Source organism: Haliotis asinina, chromosome 1, assembly GCF_037392515.1.
Source record: "Haliotis asinina isolate JCU_RB_2024 chromosome 1, JCU_Hal_asi_v2, whole genome shotgun sequence".
Classification (NCBI taxonomy): Eukaryota; Metazoa; Mollusca; class Gastropoda; order Lepetellida; family Haliotidae; genus Haliotis; species Haliotis asinina.
In genome coordinates, this window is record NC_090280.1 from 23,627,429 (window position 1) to 23,640,506 (window position 13,078).

Consider the following 13,078-nt stretch of genomic DNA (forward strand, 5'->3'; position numbering starts at 1 on the left):
AATATCAATTCTAACCTGGTTCGTCAGTGGTTTTCAGTCATCATGGAATTTGCTCACATGAAGCATTTTCTTCATCGGTGATAAATGTCACCAAATACAACTTCAGTCATTACTTAAAAGCATTGAGTAATTTATTGGTCACACAAAGGAATCAAGCTCATAGTTCTCCATGATGTTTTATGGTTGTGATGGCTGTGTCATTGGTTGCAGGGAATTGCTTAAGGTTTTATACAACCACATACTCCACAGCAAGCTTAACAAGTGGGATCAAAGCAACTGCTGAACAAGTCTGTAGTCTGGCTAACCAACATCAATAACAGCCAGCATCTCTGTGATACCAAAAACCTAGTTCCAAGAACAGGAGAGTCTTTGTTCTTTGCAGATCAGTCATTGTGAGTGGAGAATGAAGTGCTTGAGGAGTTGTAGCGGTTTTTCTTGGCATAATTCCACAGTGAGATCCGGGACTGTGATGAAACTCTGAATAACAGCAGTAATTACCTGTTTACTGGGTTTTGAGACATGGTATGCAGTCATGTTGGCCTCCAGATAGTAACCAACAAAGTGTTGTTGTCAAGATGTATGTTTTGCCAAGCCTGTATGTTTGGGTCAAGATAGTGTCTTGTTTAGTGAAGTCATTATGTTGGTCTAACTATTGTGACATGTTTAACAAAGTCTTTGTTTTGGACTAATAATTGTGTCCGTATAGCCAAACTCACTAGATGACAAAAAACATTGGAGTCAAGTGCATTTTACAAGCCTGAAGTTTAAGATTTGTTTGGAATTCCTTCATGTACGTTAATTTTGTCTAAGATGTGCTTAGATGATCTTCCACTGGATGCAGACTTAGTAGTGGTTGCAGATCATGATAGTGTAAAAGTATGTATCTCACTCTCTGAGGGTGAAAGCATCTTTCAATACAATACAGAGATGTGCATCCTGTTGGAGGTTTTGGTGACACAGCATCATTTCCCCTTTTATGATGTGCTCATCTCAACATGTAGTCAGAGCTCTGTGTATATCAGGGATGTGATTTCATGACTCTCCAACTAGGGTCTGAAAGCAGTTGCCCTCTCAGTACTTTATGTCCCTTTGCATCTTCATCTGATTGCCACAAGGAGACGTGATCGCTTGAACATAGAGGTCCAAAGACGAAGAACATGTGCCATGTGGCAAGGAATGACAGAGAGTTTAAAAAGAAAAAGTCTTTTGCTTTCTCATTATATCTTCATGTTAAAATGAAGAGTAGATGAGATGGGTGAGATTGGTCAGTCATGTCCACAGTGGACGAGCCATCCCAGATTGCTGTGTCATGTCCACAGTTAACATGATGTCCAGATATTTGTTCGTTCTGACAAATGAGGTTCTTCAGTCAACCTATGATTAGTGTGTTTTGTATATGTTTTTTTTTACTATGAGTTTTCTTTCTGTAAAATATGTTTATTTCAGCGACCAGTTGTTAGTTTATGTCCACACCATAGTATGAAAAGGTGCCATGACCAAAACAATTACCTTGTTGACCATTCAGTCATTATAGGTTGCTGGGGTCGAAGTCTGCACCCACCCACCAGGTAGACAAGTTGACCAGGTGTTCCTGCTGGCTGTACTGTACCTAACATTAACGGTGATGTACATCACATGATACACTTCCTGTTCATTCACAACAGGGCTGACAGCCAGAAATATGCACCACTCAGTGGCATCTGCACTCTATGGAGTCTGTTTCAATTAGTCTTGACCATCTCCAACTTCCTCTATGTTTTGCACCCCTGCTGTTTTATGATATGCAGGTTCCGGGGCTTGCTGCGTTGAATGGTTTATGAATTTATGAAGTTAATGGAGATGTTCCCTCTTGGGCATGGCCAGGAGCCAGTGTTTCATGTGGTCAGTTTCTGATACAGTCCAGCTTAACGGAGAATGGACAGCTGATTTGAGACCAGCAAGAACAGCCCTTAGTGTTTACTTATATGGTGTCTTTATGAATAATATATTCCATTATAACAATAAGAGACAGTGTGTGTGTGTCTCTCTGTGTGTGTGTCTGTGTCTGTGTGTGTCTCTGTGTGTGTGTCTCTGTCTGTGGCCTGGCTTTGTGATAATGGAATTTGAACATGCAATGTGACCTCATTATTTGGAAAGATGGTTGGTAAACCTTGGTTGACATTTCGCCTGTACATGCCATCTATACAGTTTATCATGTTGTTGGTGACATGCTTGATAACGGTGTTACATCTACACCAAAATATGGAGTATACTGTAATGAAGAAATTGTTTAATAACCACAGATTAGTCCTCTTTTGGGTATTAATGAAACATACTGAAGCTTTGCTTAAATTGTAATAAAGACTTAATGAAACATACCAAAACATCGCATATGCATGTATTGTAACAAAGAATTTGTTTATACACAGTTCTGTCTTCATTTTGGTATTAGTGACACTTTGGATATTTTATTCATGATTATTGACTGTAAACTCAGTAAATGTCAGAATATTATGGAAACTTATCTAGATTTAGCTTATATTAAAACATGACATCATCCCCTATATGATGATAATTGTTGTTTTTGACTGAATGTATACGAGCATATCATCCCTCTTGAGTGATTTTTGAATTAATGATATCATGAGATTGACCATTTGTTGGGTGTGCTTAATCTTGGTTTCAGGTTTTGAGTATATTGTATTTGTTGTTGTTTGTGCATGATGAAAGTGAGTCGATATTCTTGGCATAATATAAAAATGAATAAATTTTAAAAAACAAAGAATAGTTACCATGACAGTATTTTCTAGCTGCATAAACAAATATGTTTCTGACAATCAAGTCAGTTTATAGACAAGTCTGATATTGAAATATAGCTTACCCAGACAGACCTAGTCAGCAGAGTTGTATTGGATAATGGAGTAATCTGTCAATATCTGAAGTATATGTTTCCATTTTCTTTATTTTTGGTAAATTTATGAACAAGTGTGATGTTTTTGAGTTCCATAGTTCAGTTAACCCCATCAGTGCCATGTCTTGTGATCTTGCTGTATTTGGTTGGTTGGATTGTGGTTTAATGCTGCACTCAGCAATATTCCAGCTGTACAACAGCTATTGTGTCATTTCTTACAAACACGGGTTACTAAACACCGATTCAACCAGTGATCTTAAATTTAATGTTCTTAAATGTGGATACTTAAAAAGATCAGATCGGTCAGAAACACCAGGGTCTGGCAGTTCTTACTGGTGTATTTGTTGTGTAACTCCGCACTCAGCAGTATTGCAGATATATGGCAGCGGTCTGTAAATAATCAAATTCATTGATCAACAGCATGAGCATCTGTCTATGCAACTGGGATACCATGACATTTGCTAGCAAGTCTGACTACAAGTTAAGTGGCTCTTGCGACAAGCATGGGTTACTGAAGATCAATTCTAGTCTGGATCTTCATGGGTCTGATTTGTTTCTCTTAGAAACTGATTATAGTTTGTATTGTGTTATCATAGAATGAGAATGTTCTCACTGGTGACATTTTACAGAGCTCATAACGGATCCATTATATTTCGGTAGCAGACAATTACCATTTTGAGTCATATAATACTGGGAAATAAACTCACACAAATTTCCATTTAATCAACATCCTGTTTGTTCAGTTCATTTGAGAATTGATGTCAGTATTGGATTTATGGAGTAATGATGAATGAATTTGGTTTCAAGCAGCTTTGAGGAATATTCCAGCATTATCAAGGTGGGGACACCAGGCTGTAATTCACACATTGTACTCATGTGCGGAACAAAACAAGGACCTTCAATATGACAAGCCAACACTTTGATCCCTTAGTTAGCTATTGGCCTAAATCTTGTTAGAATACTATTTATATCTTCTGAGGACTTACACAAGGTGTACCCAGGGGTATTCACTTAAGCATCTCAGTAAGTGGAATAACTTGTTAAACTCCATTCATAAATAAGTATTATCGTTGGAGAATTTGCTGGGGCTTAAAGGGGCTATGAAGTTATGGACCTAAAAACCAACAAGTATACTATTTATTGTATAGTATTTATATTTACACAAAGTGAGTCCTTTGGCTATCACTTTAATATCTCAGTAACTGGAAAAACATATATTAAAGTAAATTCTCAAACAAACACTGAAGAAGGTGTTCCTGTGTTGGGGCTTAAAGGGGTTAATCTGTTCAATTACAGGCACGAGTCTTGCTTCCTCTACATAACAAGTTGGGAGTTAATTGGCATTAGCTGAAGATGAGGATCTGTCTCAACTAATGTGGTATTTTGGCTTAAAGCAAATATTTCACTCTCCCGAAGCATGTGGAAATGTTTTTACTGACGGTTTGTGTGAAGTGTTGTAGAAACATTTGGAACTGGAAGGTGCTCACTTGAAATCTCTTCACTGTCAGTCACTGAGTGAAAAGTGTTATAATTTATTTGAAATGTAGCTATGGCTACTATGACGTCTTAAGTTGTTTCTGTTTCCTAATTTGGGTTGTCGGTCAGATCTTTGCAATCCACTGATACAAAAAAATCAAAACCAATTAAGAACAATTACTTCTTATTTGTTCTCAAATTGATATGGTTTCTTTGTAAAAAGTTCATGAAATGTTCTAGGATTTGAATGAAATTGAATGCTGGCTTTGTCAAATGCAGTAGCGGAAAATGGTAGCTGCAGGCTATGGAGGTAGTGTTGTAACTCATTTTAGACCCAGGCAGACTGTCGCTGGTGCAAGGATTTGATCTCCTGATGTGACTCTGACAAACTTCTCAATTAGGACCTGATTGTCACCCTGTAATTGAATCACTCATCTCTGATCCAATCCCACGACACTGGCAGCGACACGTTGACCATGTCAGATAATGCATGCGTACAAGCAGTTTTCACTGGCTGTTACAAAGAGGGCACTGTGTTTTGTTTACGGCTTATGTGAGTGGGCATCAACACGTCGCCACTGAGATGACAACATATCTCATTTAGCAGTTCATGATAATGGAAATTCATTGTTTTTATGTGTTAATGAGCAAGTTAGGCTACATGACAGAGAACGTTACATTTAGGTTACTGTAAAACATGTTGAGGACAATTCTAAGGATAATGAATAATTCATGATTCATAATTGTCTCTCTGAGGTATGCTGGTCAGTCATTTGTTAGTTCATGACAGACCAGACCCATGATGGTCTGCATTAGAATTGATCTTCAGCAAAGCATGCTTGCTGTAAGAGGCGGCTATCAAGAGATGGGACACATTGATGCATGTCATCAATTGCATAGATCTATGCTAATGATATTGATCACTGGATTGTCTGGTTCAGACTCGATTATAGCTGAGGGAGTAATTTTGCTGAGTGTGCCATGCAACAACATACAAATAAACACATAACTGAATATTTGTGTACGTTGTTGCATGTGTTAAGAATGTCTTTAGATTTTGAAGTTAATATCCCAGAGCTAATTTTTTTTACCAGTCTGAAATACTGTAGCTTGCCCACACAAATTATTAAAATGTCAAAATACTGGCAGACATGTGAATATTGACGCGACTGCATGGTCTTGCAATGGCCATGATAACAGTAACCACAGAACATGTTGCCTTAGTGTACTAGGGTTAAGATGTTGCAACTTAGAAGCACTTGAGTTGAGACGGTGCTGCGCCAGGTTTGTCAGGAATAACAGCGCTTGGTTGGTCAGAAGGTACAGTACACTGCATCCTGGGAGGGCAGGCAAGAGTGCTGTTGTCTTTTAAACACACATGATATATAAAGACAGTCCTAAAATATCTGATAAGAGTCTTAAAGTGTGTTAGAACCAGGTTGGTTAGCATTCCTCCCAGATCTTATGTTGGTGAGGGGCAACTGTGTGGAGCAGGGTTCACACACTTGATTGATGGTATGTCAGCGTGCATCTGTTGTGTGGGAGTGGCGGGGTAGCCTTGTGGTGAAAGTCAACACTCATCATGCCGAAGACGTGGGTTTGATTCCCGACATAATGTGAAGCCCAATTTCGGTCTCTCTCTCACTCACTCACTCACTCACTCACTCACTCACTGTTTTTGTTAGATGTCATATAAATGATTATTATTCAGAACACTAAAAAATCAAAAAACATTTTACCTCCATTTAGACTATGTCACATGTTAGTAATTTCTAATGTTTATTATCAAAACTGATGATATTGCTGGATCAAATACTTACCAAATGCAAGTTTAGCTGATGCGAGAATCTAACATTGATTAGTAACGCCATTCTTCCCTAAAATCCTCACCAAAGCTGATGGAGATTTCTAATAACAATTTTTAACTCTAATAAGCACTTTGTTGGAGGTAGTCATATTTGAATCTCTTGGGAGATTTCCTGAGATGCATGAAATTCCTCGAAGATAGAACATGCATATAAAATTTGACCACCTTTAATTAACAAAGCTTGTGATGATGATGATTTTAAGTCATTAGGCTGTCTGTATTTTTCCTTCTTCAACTTTCATTCCAATATGATAAAACGTTTCATGTCTCAGTTTTCGCCATTTCTGTGTTAATCATGCATGTAATATATAAAAATAGTACCACTGACATTGCAGACTCGAAAAAAAACAGTCAGCTTGATCTTTCTGCAGCTGTGTTTATTGAAAAAAACATCTTCTGAAGCAAATCAACTCTCTGTTAGTGTTAATTAATTTAAAGACTGATAGAAAGTGATTTCAGCTTGAAAATTAGATGGAATAAGTTTTTATTATTTCTTTATTTTATTTCACTGCCAGCTGTCTAGCTGGTGAAGACTGAGATGAGAAAAGGATGGCATTTCTGTCACTGGTTCAAAATGGCTACAGGAGGCGTCAGATCCCCAACCTCTCTGCCTTCGGTCAAAACCATGCTGGCCATTACATTGTTAATTCCAACTTGTGCAAATTAGCAAATCTCAGGGCAAGCAATCAGTAGATTGTCTGATTGTTCATTTCGCACATCCAAACATTGCAACTAGACCTGTCCGTAATATAATCACTCTAGTCCATTGGGATGATTGGTCTCACAGCTGATTTGGGGTTCCTGATTGCCTGCGGTCAAGTCTGTTATTACCATTCTGATTGGTCAGATTGAACATATTAATTCTGGTTGGTCAGTTCAAAATTTACATTATGATTGGTCAATTTATTTTATGGTCTTGTTCTCATTTCTAGTGATGTTGGTTTTTGTGACTTCTCAGGAGGAATAAAGTTGGGGAGGAAACTGGTTTTGTGATCAAGTTGGTGTTGGTCACAGCCTTTCAATCTGTATCTTCCATCCAGGCCATTTATTGAGATGATTCATGACCCATGGTATAATAACTCGGGCTCTACTTTATCACCTTGTTATGCTGAACAGTCACTTTCACTGGGGAATATTATGAATGGTCAGTCCTTTTTATGGTCAGTCTCGCTTCTGTGAGACCTCCAGAGACTCAGATGACACACATTAAGGCGCAAATGTCTTTAACTTTATGCTTTATCAGCTATAAACTGCAACTGCTCAATTTGCAAGTAATCATCTCTAAGTCAATACATGACTTCAAACATCGGTCAGTATAGAAAATTAGCATAGTATTTTTGTTTCTGGAAGTGTTTAAGAGACTAATTATGGAACGTGACTGAAATTGTCCTCCAGTTATCATGACGATATGATGGTTCTGTGTAACAGGTTTGGATGTCTTGTTGGCACAGCAGTCAGTGCCTCTACTCAGAGTTGGGGTCCACTTGGTATGGTTTGTCGGCCTCTGAGTGATGGGATAGATTTCGCCAATGTACACATCTGGCTTGTCAGCTTTGGCCCCCACATCAAGATGGCTGGAATATGAAAGAGTGACCAGCTGTGACATACATGTATGGAATATGGACATACTAGGGTTATCAACTCAAATACTGTTCACAATGTTGTTAAACCAAACTCACTCAAATTCCTCAGTGTCTGTTTTTGTCTCATTGTGTTTCAAGATCTGGTGACCATTTCAAGTCTGTTTAACATCTTTATTGCTCTATGTTTAACTTTGTCATTGTATAGATGAGACTGTTTCTGAAGGGAGTAAGTGACAGCAAGATTGATATGCATGTGTCTTGGTACAAATAACTCTGAACGTTTTGCAGAGGATGGTGCCCCTTTAGTGTTCAAATTGTTTCCTTCATGAAGGAGAATATTTTTTTATATCAAACTTCGAAAGCTAAAATTGTTTTTAGAGAACAAAAATACTTTGTTCAACATTTAATCCATATATTTTGTCAAATAAGATTCCATGAAATTTCAAGTTCAGATATAATTTGCGAGATCTGAGAGATATAAATTGAAAAGTTGAGATGGTTATTGTGGAATGAAAGGATCCCTTTGTTCCTGAACATGCCTCAAGTGAAATATTGATTAAGGGAGATCACCTGTAGTCCTGCCTCCTGTATGACACCGTCAGTGGAGGAGAATATGTGATACTCGTCATAATGTCTGGTCAGTGTAGCGTGGCGGGATAATAGTCGTATTTGCCACCTTTGTCCTTGTGTCGACAAGGTGTTACTGCATATAAATAATACATGTACGATGTTGCTTCAGACACATACCTTCATACCAGTCCCACATGAAATGGTTTTGTCCTCGATTTTTAAATGAAATATGTTAGAAATATTCGACATGGTCTCTACCTTACAGAGTGTTGCTGATGACCCTTAATTTATTTAGAAAATGAAAATGCAGTGATAATATTTTACATTTCTACCAGTTTTCCAATCATGATAAATAAACATATTTTAAGACATCATTAAAGCTGTCATGGCATCACTTTTAAAGGAAATCCATTTTACCCAGATTAATGATTCATAATTATTTGTATAAATATATGTTTTCAGGACATTTTAAAAACTTAATCTTAGAAAGATTTGGAGCCGTTTGGTAAGTTAAGTTATGATAACACTGACATACAAAAAAGGATGCACACACACTGCAATGGTTCGCCATACCCAGTAAAATCACACTGCAACAGTTCACCATACCCTGCATATCCTGTAAACTCACACTGCAACAGTTCACTTTACCCTGCATGTCCTGTAAACTCACACTGCAACAGTTCACCATACCCTGCATATCCTGTAAAGTCACACTGCAACAGTTCACCCTACCCTGCATATCCTGTAAACTCATACTGCAACAGTTCACCGTATCCTGTAAACTCACACTGCAACAGTTCACCATACCCTGCATATCCTGTAAACTCACACTGCAACAGTTCACCATACCCTGCATATCCTGTAAACTCATACTGCAACAGTTCACCGTATCCTGTAAATTCACACTGCAATAGTTCACCATGCCCTGCAACAGTTCACCATATCCCGCATATCCTGTAAACTCACACTACAATAGTTCACCATGCCCTGCATTTCCTGTAAACTCACACTGCAATAGTTCACCATGCCCTGCAACAGTTCACCATATCCCGCATATCCTGTAAACTCACACTGCAACAGTTCACCATACCCTGCATATCCTGTAAACTCATACTGCAACAGTTCACCGTATCCTGTAAACTCACACTGCAATAGTTCACCATGCCCTGCAACAGTTCACCATATCCCGCATATCCTGTAAACTCACACTACAATAGTTCACCATGCCCTGCATTTCCTGTAAACTCACACTGCAATAGTTCACCATGCCCTGCAACAGTTCACCATGCCCTGGATATCCTGATAACTCCTGCTGCAACTGTTCTCAACTATGAAGGAGGCTGTGGGCTAACCTTGTGGGTAAATTGTTATTTCATCACACTGAAGACCCGGTTTCAATTCCCCACATGAGTACAAAGCATGAAGCCTATTTCTGGTGTCCCTTGCCATGATATTGCTGGAATATTGCTAATAGCAACATAGAAGCAAATTCACTAACTCAGAGTCTGGTGTGAAGGATACCCAAACCATCTGAGCCATGAATCATGTGGATCAATACACAACTCATTCTTTACCCTGGCAGCCAAACTGAACCAGGCACACTTGTATGGGTGAATGATAGCAATGTAAATTATTTCAGCATTCATGCATGCATTGGACATTGTTTAGTCATAGCATATTGAAACATTCAGAATCTTAATTGGTTGTAATTTTATATTCAGACCTCTTTGACTGACCTTAATAGTAGCTCCAAAGGTTTCTTGGTTCAAAACTTAAGTTATGCAAAATCATTTTTGTCCGTTTAGGATGATTTTGGTTTGCATCAATTGTAGGTCCATGGCTATGAACTGTCATATTGTCATATTTAATACTGGCCAAGTTTCGGCATGTGAAGATGTTGAACAACCTGTTAGATAGTATGTCGTACAGACCCTGAAGCAAATACATCCAAGAAAGCTCCCACAAGTCTAGAAAATGTGGCAAAGCTAGATTTCCTTAGCTTCAGATGTTAGCTCTGAAAATGAACAAAGTCTCCATGTCATTGTATTATTTTTCTTACTATGAACTTCTTTCAGTAAAATATGTTCATTGCAGAGACTAGGTGTTAGTCTGCCCATAAGATTACATTACCAAAATATTTTGTTCCTGGCATTCATCAATTTTGGGATATTAGACATGAAGGCCTGCATTTCCTCACATGGGTTGAGTGTGTGCAGCCCATGTCTAGTGTCCCCCATTGGGATGTTACTGGAATGTTGCTAAAAGTGGCATTAAACCATACCCATGTACCCACTCAAGGACTTCCAACATCATCACTGACATATTACCTACAGCAATAAACAATGCTCGCTCAATTGCTCACTTCTCGCCCTCCTCCCTCACTCACTCCAGTGTTACTGAACATGAAATTTCCTTTTATATGGTAAGTGTCACATCAGTGAACACATCAGTAGTGGAGAAGGGATATGTGAATACCTAGAGAACAGTTTAGTTTCGTGAACATTTGAACTAGTTTTGTCTAATACTGCCTGGTCTCTGAGCACATGCATGATTTGGCAAGGTACACCCTGCTGTCAATTTTCAATGTGCCAAGGTCATTTAACAATATTACAGCAACTGCTTTATGCTATTTATACTTGTACTGAGGACTGCTTATTGAATATACCTGTTTACCCACCTGCAACAGGTAAACTGACAAGCACACAGGAGTATGTTGTATACCGGTCTCTCCACCTGTGACAGGTGTGTTGACAAGCACATGTTACATACACTATATAATGTCTGTACAGCGTCAGGGTCTGGTGCCAATGTATGTATGGAGGTAATGTGGCCGACGTTGCTTCATTAAGTCAGAATCAACTTTATTTTATGTTTGTGTAGTGAAGCTGTGTGAAGTCAACTTCATTGTACAGCAAGTTTTCCTGTCTCAGGATTAAAGTGTCGGTGGGGTAGCCTATTGGTTAAAGCAGCCACTTGTCATGGTGAAGACCCTGGTTCAATTCCCCACATGGATATTATATGTGAAGCATATTTCTGGTGTCCGTCACCATATTTCTAGAATGCTGTGAAAGCTGCATAAAACTAAGCTCACTCACTCACATTGAAAAAAAGATGAGACCTTCACTCTAATATTTTGCACATGTTCATGACACCAAGTCCTGTTGATGTGGATAAATGCTCATAATATCGAGACATGGATTTTTTTATCCAGTCATAATTATTTACAAGGTACCATCATATTGCTTGTATGTTGCTGAATGCAGTGTTAAACATGCAAAATATTTAGGAGATAAACAGACTGTGTTGAAAAATCAGAGGTATATAACAAAATCATATTAGCTCTAAATTTGATTTAAACCCGAACACGTAGCGTGAGGTTTTAAATACAAAATTTAGAGCTATTATAATTTCGTTATATACCTCTGATTTTCCAACACATTACATTTATCTCCATTCTTCCATAACTACATTATTCAGATTTTAGCCAAATACATAATGTGTTGGAATATTAGAGGTATATAACGTGATTATATACCCCTGAATGACGTTGATTAACCAATCACAATCCAGTGTTTAGTGAAGTCATGGTAGAATTGTTCTTTTATCTTTTTGTTGAAATCAAAATTGTTAAACTACAAACAACTGCCCATTCAAAGAGAGTGATAATCTGTCTCTCAGTCCCTGAACCATATTTTCTTGTCTGAGCAGCCCTTAGCAATGGTGTGGTTATAAATGAAGCAGGTTGAAGATTTCCAGGTTCTGAATCTCTTTTTCACCGGGATTGCTTTTCAGTTTGAAAATACAGTTGTCATTTCCTATCAGAATTATGTATTTTCATTGACATATATAAGTGTTAGTCTAAGACATAGCACACAGGTAAGGATTTAGTCAGGCATATTACAGCTGAATCCCTACCTCTCTTTGTTAACAGTGTATCACAGTGTTGTAGCTGTATCGTTATAGAAATTGATCCAAATTGATTTATTCTTCCGTAAAAGTACAAAATAGCCAAAAAGTTGTGCTCACATCATGTCCAAATTGATTGAAAATAAATTCATTCATCCATGATATTCAATATGGCCCAGTTAAATGTTCAATCAGTTGTTATAATGAGGCAGCTGCATGATCCCAAATGTGTGGTATAATGGAGTGACCAACTGCTCATTGAGGAGAAGAGGGAAGTGAAGCAGGGGAAATGAAGGCCATGTGTGTGTAGGAGAGACTGTGGGTGAAACGGGCATAACACTCTTAACACACTACATAGATAGTATCACCCACTACATGCTGTGTTGTCCTGCTGGACAGCTCATACTGGAGAATAACTGGATATACACTACCTCGTTGGCCTACCTGCTTGGACTAGCTCGCTATAGGTTAATGTACAATAGGTTTCTTCATGATGATTTGTGAGGTGATTCAAAAACACTGGGGAATAACTAGACATACACCACCTTCTCAGACTAGCTTGCTCTACGTTGATGTACAATGACTTCTTCATGGTGATATTTGAGGTATGATTGATACTGGGGAATAACCGGCTATACAGTCACCTCGATGGAGTGATTCCATATAGGTTGGTATACAATTGCTTGTTGATGGTGATGTGTAATTGATGGAGGGCTGTATGAATGTGTTCTCAAGAAGCTGGGCAGTGTTGATGAGAACGTTTGCTGAGGTGTTACTGATGAATGA

At 38.3% G+C, this 13,078-nt stretch overlaps 1 protein-coding gene across 5 annotated transcripts in view; it reads left to right on the plus strand.

The window, feature by feature from the left end:
- The window catches only part of LOC137288891 (uncharacterized), a 148,297-nt gene that overhangs the window by 35,772 nt on the left and 99,447 nt on the right, over positions 1-13,078 (plus strand). The gene's annotated exons all lie outside the window — the stretch shown is intronic.